General features: G+C 50.3%; 1 pseudogene; it reads left to right on the top strand.

The window, feature by feature from the left end:
• The window catches only part of LOC124961201 (LIM homeobox transcription factor 1-alpha-like), a 36,431-nt pseudogene that overhangs the window by 133 nt on the left and 22,690 nt on the right, over window positions 1-13,608 (top strand).

Genomic DNA, 13,608 nt, shown 5'->3' with positions numbered 1-13,608 from the left:
AGACTCAACCATAAATGGAGGGGCAATGGGAATCTGTGCCCAGAATATCAGCTAAAAATACCTCACTCCTCTGCATCCTTCACTGGAATGGTTGAGAGTCTTGGGAGGCAGGTGCAGGTGGTGAAGGGAGAGCAGCATTCCTAGTGGAAACCAGAGCTTCACTCCCTGGATGGGAGGCAGGAGCTTCCTGCATCCACTCCCTGTCACCTACCAGCTCTGCAGGTCTGTGAGTCTGTGCTCCCTGTCTCATGCTGGGTCTGCAGGTCTGCGACAGTCTGCACCCTGCCATGTAGGTTGTGCTTGCACTAACTTTTGTGGCACAGCTTGATTGGAGACACCTCCTGGGTGTTGGTGAAAAAGAGGGGAAGTCAGTCAACAGGAAGGAGGCACTCACTGTCCCACCATGTCCACTCTCAGCTCGTATTTTGGTTTCTTTATTTCTCCACCCCTGGTTGAGCCTCAGGCCTTGGCTGGTCCTCACAATAGTCTTGACCTTCTTTGTGGTCCAGACCACAGCTCTTTCTATGGCCTAGGATTTGATTTCCAAGAAGAGGGACAAGATGTTTTGGGGCTGGACAGCTGGGGGTCCCAATGCAGGTCACATGGTCAGTAACCTTGGCAGGAAGCCGACACTTGTGCACTGAATGACGTAGGAAAGGTTCTGTTCCACATATTTGCCCAATGATGTCTGTATTAATCAAGCAGCAGTTCTTGGCCTGTGAGGCCAGCCTCGAACTACTGACTTCTTGAGCATATGCTGGGCATCAGGCAGTGGTCATGTTGTCACTGTGCAGTGGGCAATGGGTCAATATTTGCCATGACCTAGGGTAGGCAAGGGCCATAGCTGCCTCTCAAGTATTTGGCCTTCATGTTTGCTGACATCTTCTCCAGTGACATATGAATGGTCTGTTGATGTTTGACTTAATGTATTATGGTAATGAAGAACAAGCCTTGAGATATACACACAGCTCCATTTTAGGCTCAGTTGGTTGTCATGAAATAGATTAGATAAATATTTACATGGGCAGATATGTTAAATTGAGTTCAGTGAAGAGAGTTGATAGTTACTACCTTCAGAAAGCAGCTTGGATATCAGATTCTTCAAACACATCATCATTTTCAATCTCCAATGTGTTTCCCAAGATGGGAGGGATGTCATGAGACTCCCAATGAGTCTGCCACTCCCTAAGGGCTTACAGACAGAACTGAGATTTGAGTCTACAGCACTTCAGAGGCAGAGGTTTTCCACTGTGTCTTTCTGCTGGGACTGAAACCCTTTGGGAACAAGAACTCAGTCCTCCATTGCAGGGTGACCACCCATCAGCAGGGGCATTGTGACAGGCAAGGAGACCTGTGTTCTTGATGAGGCCTCCTGGTGCCTCTGGTGCATGCACACATCAGCCTCAGTAGCCACTCCACACTCCTCTGTCCCACTGTGTGGTCCTGCCTATGCTGCCCGGAAGCCACAGGAGGCAAGGTCTCTGATTGGGCCCACAGGTCCAGTATTGTTCTCCCCTTCTCACCACTGCAGGCCTGAGACTGTCTCCTGCAGAAGACCCTGCCACTGCTATTGTGCCTGCAGACTTTCCCACCACCCCAGCACCACCTGATCAGTATTATTTGTGGTGTTATTTGTGGTTGAGTCAACAGGCTCAACCTCAAGGACAGCCTGCAACCAGCTGACAAGGTTGCTCATGTCATTGCTTCTCAGATCACAAGTTGTGCTTGTGGTTCCCAATGCCTTTGAAAACTCTTTTCTCACCACCTCCCCTTCTGTTCAGCTATGTGGTCTTCCAGATTCCCAGCAGCAGACTTGCCTGCAGATAGTTCTGGCTCCTGGCAATCCCTGTCTTTGTGAGGATGGCCTCAGTTACCAAGTTAACATGGTACTTAGTGAGTGCTGCCATGCTGCCCCCTGGTGGAGAAAGTGGAAGCTGAGCACAGACTCCAGCATCCCCGTTAGCCCTGGAGACCCTCTGCTTCCTAACCCAGGGATCGCATACCTGATAGACTGAGCTGCAGTGTGGAAAGGTGGCATGATCGGTATGTAGTAGCTGCTGCCTGGGCTGAAGAGGGCTCTGATGTATAGTTTGGGGGAGGGGAACAGTGTAGTATGGAGCTCAGATTGGAATCAGGATCTGCAATGTGTTTACCCCATCCTCCCTCCTTCCACTTGTTGACTGTGGTGTGGTGTCAGGAATCTCCCTCAAAGTCTGCAGGACTCTGGTTAAGGTTAATGACCATCTCAGTCTTTCCAGACACCCAGAGTCAGGAGTTGTGGAGCCCCTTTCACATTCTTGTCATCCTCCTGGACTTGAAGCTTGCCCTGGGATAGCTCTGAAGCACAGGAGGTGACATGTGCTGTTCCTGCACACAGAAAGTGGTGGCAGCAGCCAGGACGGTAGACCCAGGAAAGACAGTGGGTCTTGTGGAAGATGGGGCAGGGGATGGGGAGACTGGAGGAAGCCATGTTAAGTCATGAGAAGAATGAGAAGAATGTTAAACCTCAGTTTACCTCCTGGATTTCACTTTGTTATGTCAAACAGGAAGGCATTTCAGTGGACCATGCCTGAACTCTTAACTGGGTGTGTCAACCAGTGTTCTCCAGAGAAACAGAACAAGTAGGGCACATGCAGACAATTGAGAGGGGACTTCATAGGGGAATTGGCTCCCATGATATGCCATCCCTGGGCTGGAGAATGGGGGAAGCTGGTGGTGTCACAATCAGTCTGAGGTTGAAGTCCTGGGAAGTTGGAGTCGGAAGGTTGACCACAGGCAGATGGTGCCCCATGATGGACAGGAGCAGACCCTCCTTAGTCCTTGCCTCAAACTGCCTTCTCAGAATCCCCAGAAGTAGTGCATCTCCAGCTCTCCAGGTACCCCTGAGTCCATTAGACACCTGGAGTCAGCTATTGCAGTTAGTCCCAGTAGACTAAGTCCCAGTAGATACTGTGTGATAGGCTGCATGCACACCCTACCCTGAGCCCAGAGCTCAGGCCTGGCTCTGTCAGGTCTGGAGTCAGCTCACAGCGGGACCACTGCCAAGCTGACTGTTGACCATCAGGCACAATCCACAGTCTTGGGCCCCAGACCTTCCCTTCCCAAGTTGCCTTTGCTGGCCTTCACATTCCCAGTCTCTCCTTTCATGATCAACCCTGTTTTTAAACCAGTCCCTCCTTCGACTTCTCATTCAACTCTTCCTCTCCATCATCATCACCACATTGTCTTTTATGGAGAATCTGTCACGTGCCAGGGACTGTCAAGCACTCTTAACACATTACTGCAGTTCGTTCTTGTTGAAATTCTGTGAGGTTGGTCTTTCACTTATTCCCATTTTATTGATGAAAAACTAATGCTTCTGAGCATAGTCAATGTAACATAGCAAATTAGAGGTGATGGGGGACTTGGACCCACATTTCTTGGACTCCACCAGTTGCTTCCTTGTGATGCTATTCCCATGACTCAGTCTCTCTCAGGGTGATGATGATCTTCCTGGGTCCCGTCCCTGTCCTGCTGGCCTATATTTTTCCCTCTACCTTGTATTTTAGTTAGCTTTGTGTTGTTGTGACCAAAATACCTGACAGGACCAACTAAGAGGAGGGCAAGTTGGTTTTGGCTTGAGGTTTCAGAGGTCCAGTCCATGGCCAGCTGACTCCATTGCTCTGGGCCCCAGGTGAGGCAGCACATCATTGGGGAAGGGCCAATGCAGGAAGGTTGCTCAGCTCTTGTGGTGTCAGAAAGCAAGTTGGAGAAGAAGGGACCAGAAGAACTACCCTTCCAGGACATGCCCAGTGACCCATGCCACATTACATCTGCCTATTGTTTCCACCAAGTAAAACTAGGAGAGACTGATTAGGCCACAGCTTTTGCAGGTCAATCACTTTACTTCTGAACACTCCTGCATTGGCAGGGGCTTTGGGGGATGCCCCCATCCAAACCATCACAACTTGAAAGCAGTTTTCTGGTCTGTGTGGAGACAGAGTGGACTCTTGCATGGTGATCTGGTCAAGGAGCATCTTCACACACCATTTGATTCTAACCAGAACCCACAGAAGATGGGTCTCATTCAGAGTTCTCTCCAGTTACCTGGGGTCCCTGTGCTGAGCACATTACAGGGATCAACTTTCTTTTTAACCCCTGCCTCTCACACATGTGGACAGCAGCCTTGGTCCCTCTTGTGAAACATGGCTGCCCAGATCCTCTGTCTCCACTGCTTGGTCCTTCATCTGGTTTCTACCACAGACACAGTGTCAAGGAAGACCCCGGGGGGTAAGTGGGGAACATAGCCATGAGCCAGCCATCCCATGTCTGTCCTTTGGAGGCAACTGTCATAAGCCAGAGCGGGTAGCTGTCTTTGTTTTCATGAAATAGCTGTTTTTACTTCTGTTCCACAAATTTAGGGAAATAATGACCAAGAGAAATGCTGGTACCTGGCACCGACTGGGCATTCCACATTCTCCTTTGTCCATCCTGCTCCAGCTTCTCTCCTTCGCAGTGATGCATTCTGAGGATAAAACATGCTGTGACTCTGAGCGCCTCAATTTTGTAATGCCAGAGTGACTCCCAAGCTCACACAGCAGGCACCTGTGCCTGGGACTTCTGATGTCCTGGCAGACCCTCATCTCACTGCTTTGACTCTGACTTGCTAGGGTATCCACAGTTTCCCAGGTCCTCCTGGTTGATGGCCCTTTCCCAGTGGTTCTCAGGGGTCAGGCCTTTGGTTTGCATTAGAGGCATGAATGAGGAGATTTTCCAGTTTGGGGGTTGTGAACATGTCCTAGGAGGAAACTACTGTCTTCCAGAAGACGTCTTTTCTAGAGACTATCATCTGATTTCCAGATTATCTACATACAATCAGTCTTAACTGGTGTGTGTGCATCTACATGTGTCAATCCTCTTGGCCTGGACTGTTCTATGTACCATAGTGATGCTCCTGGAGAAGGTTTCTGAAGAATTTCTGCAGCTGCGGAGCTGTGCTGAAAGGCTCCCAGAGATCTGTCACTGCAATGTGCAGTTCTCAGGTGGTGGGGAGAGGGAGGTGGAGAACAGGGACACTTCTGCTCATCCCCTGGACTCCAGGACAGTCCTGCCCAGAACTGGGGAACAGGGACATTACTGCTCATCCTCTGGACTCTTGGTCAGTCTCTCCAGGGCTGGGGAACAGGAAACTTCTGCTAAACTCCCAGACAGTTCTGCCTAGGGCAGCACTTTTCATTAAGAATGGATGATAAGAAAACTGAGGCCCCAGGAGAGACTCTCTGAGGCCCTTGGGAGAGGCAGATTCCTGAACTGTGTCCTGCTCCACCTCCTGTGGGTCAGGTGATTTTTTCTCTTCCACTTTGTTTCTCCTTGCAACACCTAGCCTAGAGCAGGGTGGTGAGGCTGTTACAAGAAATACTGCTTCCTTGGGTGACCTTGACCCATGGTGGGGAGAAGGGAGGCCATGGCTTGTCTCAAGAGCAGGTTGCTATGCTCTGAGGTCCTGCCAGAGTTGGACATCATGGGCAAAAGCCTCTTGCCACTGAGGAGGAAAGATCTCTTCAGATGGGACTCTGGACAACTTGAAGAGCTGAGAACTATCATGGGGGAAAACAAGAGCCACAGGGATCAAAAAACAGAGGCAGGACCAGGGAAAATGGTTCACCCTACTTCCCTGCTCACCCAAGCCCACCACTTTCTCACTTGGTCCCCACTACCAAGTGGGCACAGACACTGCCAGGGAGGAATGGCATGGTCTCTGCCACCTGGTGTGGCTCCTGGAGAGCCTGTGACCAGGACTGATGGGAGTGCTTCTAGCTGTGATCCTACAGGAAGAGGCCCTGTCCAAGGTAGGACAGCCCACTGGCCTGTCCTGGGAGCTGTTCCCCATTGTGGCCAATGCAGCAAATTTGCTCCCTCCCCAAACCCTGCTTCCTTCATTTCAGGGCTCCTGTCAATCTGTGTCCTGCCTCCTACTTCCTCTTCACTGTACCACAGCTCTTTCTTGCTTCTAGGAAGCTTCCCAGATAAAGACACAGGCATAAGTGTGGATCTGCCTCATAATCTGGCACAATTCTGTGACTGGGAAGGGACTATGCCTCGTGATTCTTCAGATGAACATGGCTTCACATCACCTCTTTTGTGTTCATGGGACCTTGCCTTGTCTTGTTATTGTGGCGTTTCCTGAAGACATCCCCCCGGGATGATGCTCTGCATCTGTTCACCTCCCTCTGTTCACTGTTTCTCCTGCAGGCAGGGCAGGGGGCTGTGACATGGGTTTTTCTGTGCCCTCCTGTGCCTGGCATGTAGCAGACAATGGACACTTACTGGTCTCTGTGTGAATGCTGTGGGCCATGGTTCTTCCCCTTCCCTCCTGTGGACAGAGGTGTGGCCTGTGGCAGGACACACAGCAGAAGTATCTGAGTGGAGGAAGGGATGGTGGGAAGAGTGGCAGCTGAGTGAACCTGTGGCACCTGGGAAGGGGCTGGCCACACTCAGGTCACTATGTGTTGGCAGGCTGTGGGGAGATGCATATTGAGCACCTTTTGAGGGGACTTAATGTTGGAGAAAGCTGCTGCACAGGGAGTTACCTCATTCTGTGTTGGTGGCACAGAGTGATGTGCAGGTTCATACACTCACTGGGGTCATTCTGTCCTCACACCACCTGATCTGTCCACATTCATCCATTCCTCTTTCATTTGGGGACAGAGATTGGTTTTCTCTGAATCCCCACCACCATTGTGCTACAACTTTAGAAAACTCTTTAGTTTGGAAATAGTAAAAACAGATATTGCAATGAATGAACCCAGAGATGGCATCAGGGCACATTAGTGCTTATTCCAGAGCTTTGACAGATGGAACCATGGTGTCTCCAGGCAGTTTAAAAAGAAGAAAACCCTCACAGACCTGCTTTAAATATTAGGTCTTTCATAGGCCACCAGGGATGGCTATTGATCAGAGTGACCAGGAAGAGGCTGAATAACACAAATTTAAAGTCAGTCACAGGGCAGGCATCCTGACCCAGGTCTGGAAGGCCTTGTGCTGATGACCTGAGTGTGGCATGGGCCACCCAGACCTCACTCACGGTGCTGTCCTTCCTCTCTCCCTGCTGTCAGACTGTTTGCTGTCAAACGCAGGAACTGCTTTGAGGCCATCACACCCAATGAGTTTGTTATGTGGGCCCAGAAGAACCTGTATCACCTGAGATGCTTCTGTTGCTGTGTCTGTGAGCGGTAACATCAGAAGGATGATGAGTTAGTCCTGAAGGAGGGGCAACTGCTCTGCAAAGGTTACTATGAGAAGGAGTGGGAGCTGCTAGGCCTGGTGAGTCTGCAGCCTCAGACTCAGGTGAGTGATGTGTGGTGCACAGGTCTGCTGGGAGGTGCAGTGCAGCCAGGTGTCATCTCAGCACTCCCTTCTGGAGGACCCTGGATAGCCGTGCTCCCTGGCCAGTGATTCTGTGTGTTCCAGGAACTTCCCTTGTAAGCTTGGAGTCACCTCTCATCAGTCAGCTCATGCCTGGACCATGCTGTGTAACAAGTAACTCCCAGATCCCATGGCGTGTGGGCACAGTGCTCAATCCTAAGTTCTAAAGTTTCGGGGTTAACAGGAGGGACTGCTTTGGGCTGAAGATCTTCAGGTCGGCTTGAGTCTGCTGGTCTCAGCTGAGCTTAGTGCCAGGTGCAGATGAGGTTCAGGTCCTGCTCTGTGTGGTTTTCTTCTGGGGACCAGGTAGAGGAGTGGCAGGTACAGAATATGACTTGAAAATGGCAGAAGTGTGGGCAGGGTGCCCAAACCCATGTCATATCTAAAAAGCTCTATGTCTCTAGCAGACTAGAGACAGAACCTGAAGTGGCAGCAGGGTCCCTTGCTGGGCTGCAGCATGACTGTGCATGATGTGCTGGAACTGGTAGTGCAGAGGGACAGTGGAGGCCTGTGCAGAGGGCCAATGTGGGTCTGTGCAGAGGGACATTGTGGGCCTGTGCAGAGGGACAGTGCAGCCTGCTCTGAGCTTCTCCTGTCTCAGTGCTGGTAGGGCTGGCAACTCCTGTGAATCAGGTCAGGGCGCATTTCTACTTCACCACCCAACTGGCCCTTGCCCCACTGCCTCCAAGGCAGGGAAATGAGGACATGGGAACTGAGAACTACAGAGCAGCAGCCAGAGAAGGATCTGGAATGGAAACTGGACAAGCAGGGCATGAGCTCAGGGTGTTGCCCCTCAGGACAGCGACTGCTCTCCAGAGTCCAGGAGCGCCCATGAGCTGATTATTCCTGTGTGTTGATGAGGTCTAGCTTCGTGATTCCAGAATCCCAACCCTAGCATATGTGCTTGCACCTGTGTCCCCACCACCCATCTCTGAGCTCTCTGAATCCTGTTTTCACTTCCACCTGCCCTGTACTGTGTGGGACTTCAGCTCTCATCAGTAAACCCCCACTCCTGCCACATCTTCAGGTCTCTCCCTCTAGTCTTACCTCTAGAGCCCACCCCACCAGGAAAACCTCTGTCCCCACCAGGAAAGCCTCTGTGCCCACATGGGACAGCAGTCTCCACTTCTGCCCAACAGTTTTTTCACATTGCAGCTACTTTGGCAGCTTGTCATTCTTGCTAGAGCACGAAGCCTCAAGAGGGCCAGCCCAGCCTTATTTGCCACTGTATGCTCAGGGATCGGTCCAAGCCTGAACCCTGAGGTGCCAGATATGCTCTTTCCTAAAGAAGGAAAAAGCCCAGGCAGTAGGAGCATGGTGCTTGGGTCCAGAGCCAGAGCCCCGGAGACTGGCAGATGGGCACTTCATCTGGCTGCACGTCCATCTGACCTTGGGAGGCTTCCTGAATGTGCAGTTTCATTTCAGGGCTGTGGGGGTGGCCATGTGCACCCTCCCCCACCCCAACATCAGGCTTTCTTTTGGGGAATGAGGGAGACTACAGGGGATAGCCTGGTGTTCTCCAGTGCTGGTACCAAGCACCAGCTGGTGGGGCTTGGGCTTCACTTCAAGGTGCTGCTCTTTACTTGCTGACTTGCTGGTGCCTGGAGAGCTCCTGCTGGGTCTGGTGGTCCCAAGTGTTCTAGGTTTGTCTTGATTTGAGGGAAATGTCTCCTAACATGGGCACACAAGTGTAGTCATAGCTTCCTGGGGAGACAGGGCCATTCTAAATTGAGCTGTGTGGAGTCTACTTGAACCTGGTTGGCTCAACTATCTGACCCGCTGGGTGACTTGCTTGCTGTACCTTCTCCCCAGAATGATGCAAAATCATCCCAAAGGGCTTGGGGCCATGGTGGTCAGATGCAAGTGTGGTCTTATAGGAACATGCGTACCAGAAGGCCACAGCAAACCTTCTAGGGACATTAGCCCTGTGGTCACGCCATTCTCCAGACACAGGGCTGTAAGACTCGACTGTCGGGCTTTCAGTGGGCCCATTTTAAAGCTTTGTAGCTTTTAACTGAACTTGCAGTAAGGGTGCTGTATTGCTGCCTCCCCTAAAAAATGGCAAATAGACAGAACTGGGGCACAGAAACAGATAGAATTATGAGGTCTGGAGCCGGGGGCTGCTGCAGTGCTTCCCCAACCATATTACAGCATTTCCTCCAACACTGACTCCCTGGAGCCTTCCACTTCATTTATTCATGCTCTCCTCCAGGAGATGCATCTTGAGTGCTTGCTGTATGCACGTGGAACCTTGGTATGACAAGAATGGGTTAGGGTGGGGCAGTCTCACATCATGTCTGAGGAAGGAAGTGTTGAGGCTCAGGCAAAAAGTAAAGACGAAGTGAAGTCAGATTATACAAACACGTTTTCTGACTTTAGGGAAGTCATGCATTCAGCCATTGAACAAGACCTTCCGGTCCTTGCACTATGGATGGACAGGTTTGAGGAGGCCATTCCTGCTCCACACAGGGAAACTGGGAATGTCACTCGGCTTAAGTGACTAGGCATGGGCACTGGCAGGTGGGAGGGAGGTGGCTCTGGAAGAACCCTGTTATTTCTTTCTGCACTAAAAGATCAGGGCAGACAGTGCCTCATGTGAGGGCTGAATAGAAAGCAAACAGTTTTAGCATTTGTCCAGGACAAATTCAGCTCCCAACTGGTCTCTGTCCTGAGTGCCTGACAGACAACAGTGCTGATAAATGTTTGTGGAGTGAAGGACTGACTGTCTTGTCATCTTTAAAGTTTTAAAGTTCTTATCAATAACTTGGTTGAAGACACAGAAGGTAGGTTTATTGGATTTGGTGTGACAGCTGACTCTCAACTTTCAGAAGGACTCCAACAAGCTCACAGAACACACTGGCAAGATGGAATCTCATCACCAGGTCCCCAAATTCAATTGTAATTGTATAAACTGGGGATCATTCTAAGGGAATTCCCTGTGGGACTCTAGTTGATAAGAGTCAATAGGATACAAAGGAGACACTCACAGAATCAGTGTCCCTAACGTGATTGTAGTTGTGGGTTTGCTGTGTGTTGGTCAGAGCACATTTAGAATATTTGGGTAGGTTTTAAATGATGCATTTTAGAAGGTCTGTGATCACCTAGAGAGAGTTCCAGGGAGAGTGATTTGCTTGTTAAATGACCACTAGCAAACTCGGTATAATTAGCTTCATAAAAGCAACGCCAAGGGAGGCCCACGAATTGTGTCCAAAGCTGCCAGAGCAGTGGTGAGGGTGAAGTGGCAGATAATGGTCAGCAGAGGCAAGAAAGAAGGTACAGGCTGGCCTGCGGCATGCAAAGTGAATTTACTGGTCCCACATGCTTCAACCATAGTTGGTGGAAGACTGCATCTGTGACGCCCTGGACAACTTTAGTCCAGGGCTCTAGATTCATGGTTTCACAGCCATATGGAGCTCTGTGTGGGAGGTTCCAGCTGCTGGGCACACTTGTCTGACAAGGCCTGGTCTCTCCTGTCCTGTCCTGCTTTGCCAGTAGCCTGGGAACAGCAGTCCAGCAGATGGATAGAATAAGTGGACCATTTTCTTTGGCTTACTGGGCAGTGTGGATGACAGGTGTCCAGGAGAACTGCAGGCTCTTGTGGTGAGTGGGTGGTTGCCTGGGAAATGATCCACTTCACACTGTGCCAGGGGCTCTGCCTCTGTGTGGATATCTTATTTGTGGGGAGCTAAATGCAGGGACAAACCAAGGTGCTTTTCCTCAGCCCCACCTCTCCAGTTGACACACGCTGATCCAGATGTGTGGTTCCCACATGCCAAGTGATCCTCTGGCACACAGACACAGCATGATGCTAATAATGATAGCGATGGCACTATTCACTTCTGTGAGAACTTCCACTGGTGTCGTCATCCATCCAGGACCCACACCTCTTTGCATTTGGTTTAGGCTACTGTTGAGATCCTTTCCTGCTCTGGGAACCACTTGGTAGAATCCCGTCCTGCTCCCCACTCCAGCAGAGTTTTGCCTCTTTTCCCTTTTCGCACTTCTCATCATGAGGTCCCTGTGGTCCTGCTTGTTTGTTTGGGATTTGTCTGCTTGGAAGTCTTCCTTGCTGAAGATCACTGTGCCTTTTAGGGTGTGCCTGGGACTTCTTCAGTGTGTAGGCTCTTCCCAGTGCCCAGGCTTTCACGGAGGATTTTCCAAGAGGTGGCTGGGTGTAAGGTCTCTGCTCTGGGTTGCAGTGGTTGGTTCTGCAGGCTTGGAATGCAGCTCTCCCTGGGCTCAGCCTGGTACTTGTATGAAGCAGTGAACTGTACTGTTTGTGCAAGCTTGTAAAGTCCTTGCAAGCTTTGACTGTGAGACTTTGCTCACTGGAGCCAAAAGGAGACTGCTTACACATGTTGAGATTTCTAATACCTGAGGATTTCCCAGGGACATGGGGTGCTGATTCTTTTGTGGGCCCTGAGGCCTCTCCTGCTGCCCTAGCTACCTGGTCCTCCTCAGTCATATTCCACAGCACTGGCATCTAGACCCTCATCTGAATTCTTTCCACAGCCTCCGTTATTCCTTACAGGCAAATTTCTTTTTGTTTCCCCAAAACATAGCTTGACTCCAGCACCAAAAAAAAAAAAAAAAAAACATAACTTGAGAGGCAGTGGGTACCTCAGGAGCCCTGGAAATGCCCAACAGCCCCTGGGACTTACCCTCATGGTCATGAACTGCACAGCAGGTGGCATGGACAGGCCTTCTCCTTCACACTGCAGTGGCCCACAGGTCTTGGGTTGTGGACATGGAAAATCTGAGGGTGAGCCTCAACCCCCACTCACAAGTCATGAATCCTTGGGCAAGCATGTCCCCTCTCCAGCACTCTCTCTCCTAGGCAGTGGGAAGAGGCTGGAAACATCTCCTGTGTGGGTGGCTGTAAGTTGGAGAAGAGGCTGAAGCTTAGGTATTGCCAACCAACGGCAGTCTCCATTGCCATTTCCTGCTGCAGGGCCTCCTGCACCTCTGGGTAGCTTGAGATTCAAAGACTCATCGTTCAGCAAACTTCTCTCCTCTCTGAGTTCTTCTCTCTCAGATGCCCCTAGGTGGCTGACCTGAGGCATCTCAGGGTGGTGTCCCCTGAAGACAGGACTGTCATTTTGGGTGGCTAGGATGCATGAACAAGGGAATGGGTGGATTCACAGTCTGGGGCTTTGCCTTTCAGAGGCGGGCTCCAGATTCTGAGCATTCTAGCTCCTGTGGCATCTGGGACAGTCAATGCAGATGATCAGGAGGAGTAGTCTTGTAGTCACCTCTGAGACTTAATTGGGATTCCAGGTGAGAATGGAAAGGATTTAGGAAGCTTAATTGTGGTTCTTTGATGGACTGGGAAAGAGAATTACTGGGGTCATGACTTGAGTGCCTGAGTGCTCAGGTACTGTCTTACTTCTGAACAAAATTTTCCTGGCACAGACTGTCCTGGAGTGGACCTCTCTTACCCCTGGTCTGTTTGGCTGTGTGTTCAGAGTCTCTGAGAATCCCTTTTGAATGATTGAGACTCCTCTCCTGCAGCATGATCTTTGAGTCCATCAAGGACAACCCTTGTGAATGCACTGCTCAGCTGGGTCACAGTCCCTCTATTTCTGAATAGGCCTGCCAGCACTACAATCCTGCATACCACTGACTGTCCTTCCAGGCAGCTGCCATACCAGCTTTCAGTTCAGCACAGATTTCTTACAGACAACTACACTGTGTCAAGCTCTGTGCTAAATGCTGTCTCTTAGTTGCATAAAAAGTGAGGCAGATAGTGAATTCTGATCAGCACAACTGAAGAAGTACCCAAGGCCCAGATCCTAACATCAGAGAACAGTGAGCCAGCTCTGTGCTACAAAGGGACTGAGGTGGGAAATCATCCTTGCTGTTCTTCCCTTTAGGAAGCAAAGGGGTGAGCTCTTTCTTTTTAAAGTTTGAGTAGGTGTCAAAAATACTCCAGTAAGGTGGGGGACTAGGGAAGAATAGAGTTACTTTATATTAGGTAGAGGGGAGTGGAAGGAGGGATGGGGCATGGGGGAAGGAATGATAGCAGAGTGAAACAGACATTATTACCACGTGTACAAGTGTGACTGCATGACCGATGTGATCCTGCAACATGTACAATCAGAAAAATGAGAGGCTACACTCCATTTATGTGTGATTTATCAAAATGCATAAAATCATTTTACTGCCATGCACAACTAATTTGAACAAATAAAAATTAATTAAAAA

The sequence above is a fragment of the Sciurus carolinensis genome, chromosome 12 (assembly GCF_902686445.1).
Source record: "Sciurus carolinensis chromosome 12, mSciCar1.2, whole genome shotgun sequence".
NCBI classification, from domain to species: Eukaryota; Metazoa; Chordata; class Mammalia; order Rodentia; family Sciuridae; genus Sciurus; species Sciurus carolinensis.
Note: the sequence above shows the minus strand (reverse complement) of the source record. Positions and strands in the feature narration are given on the sequence as shown.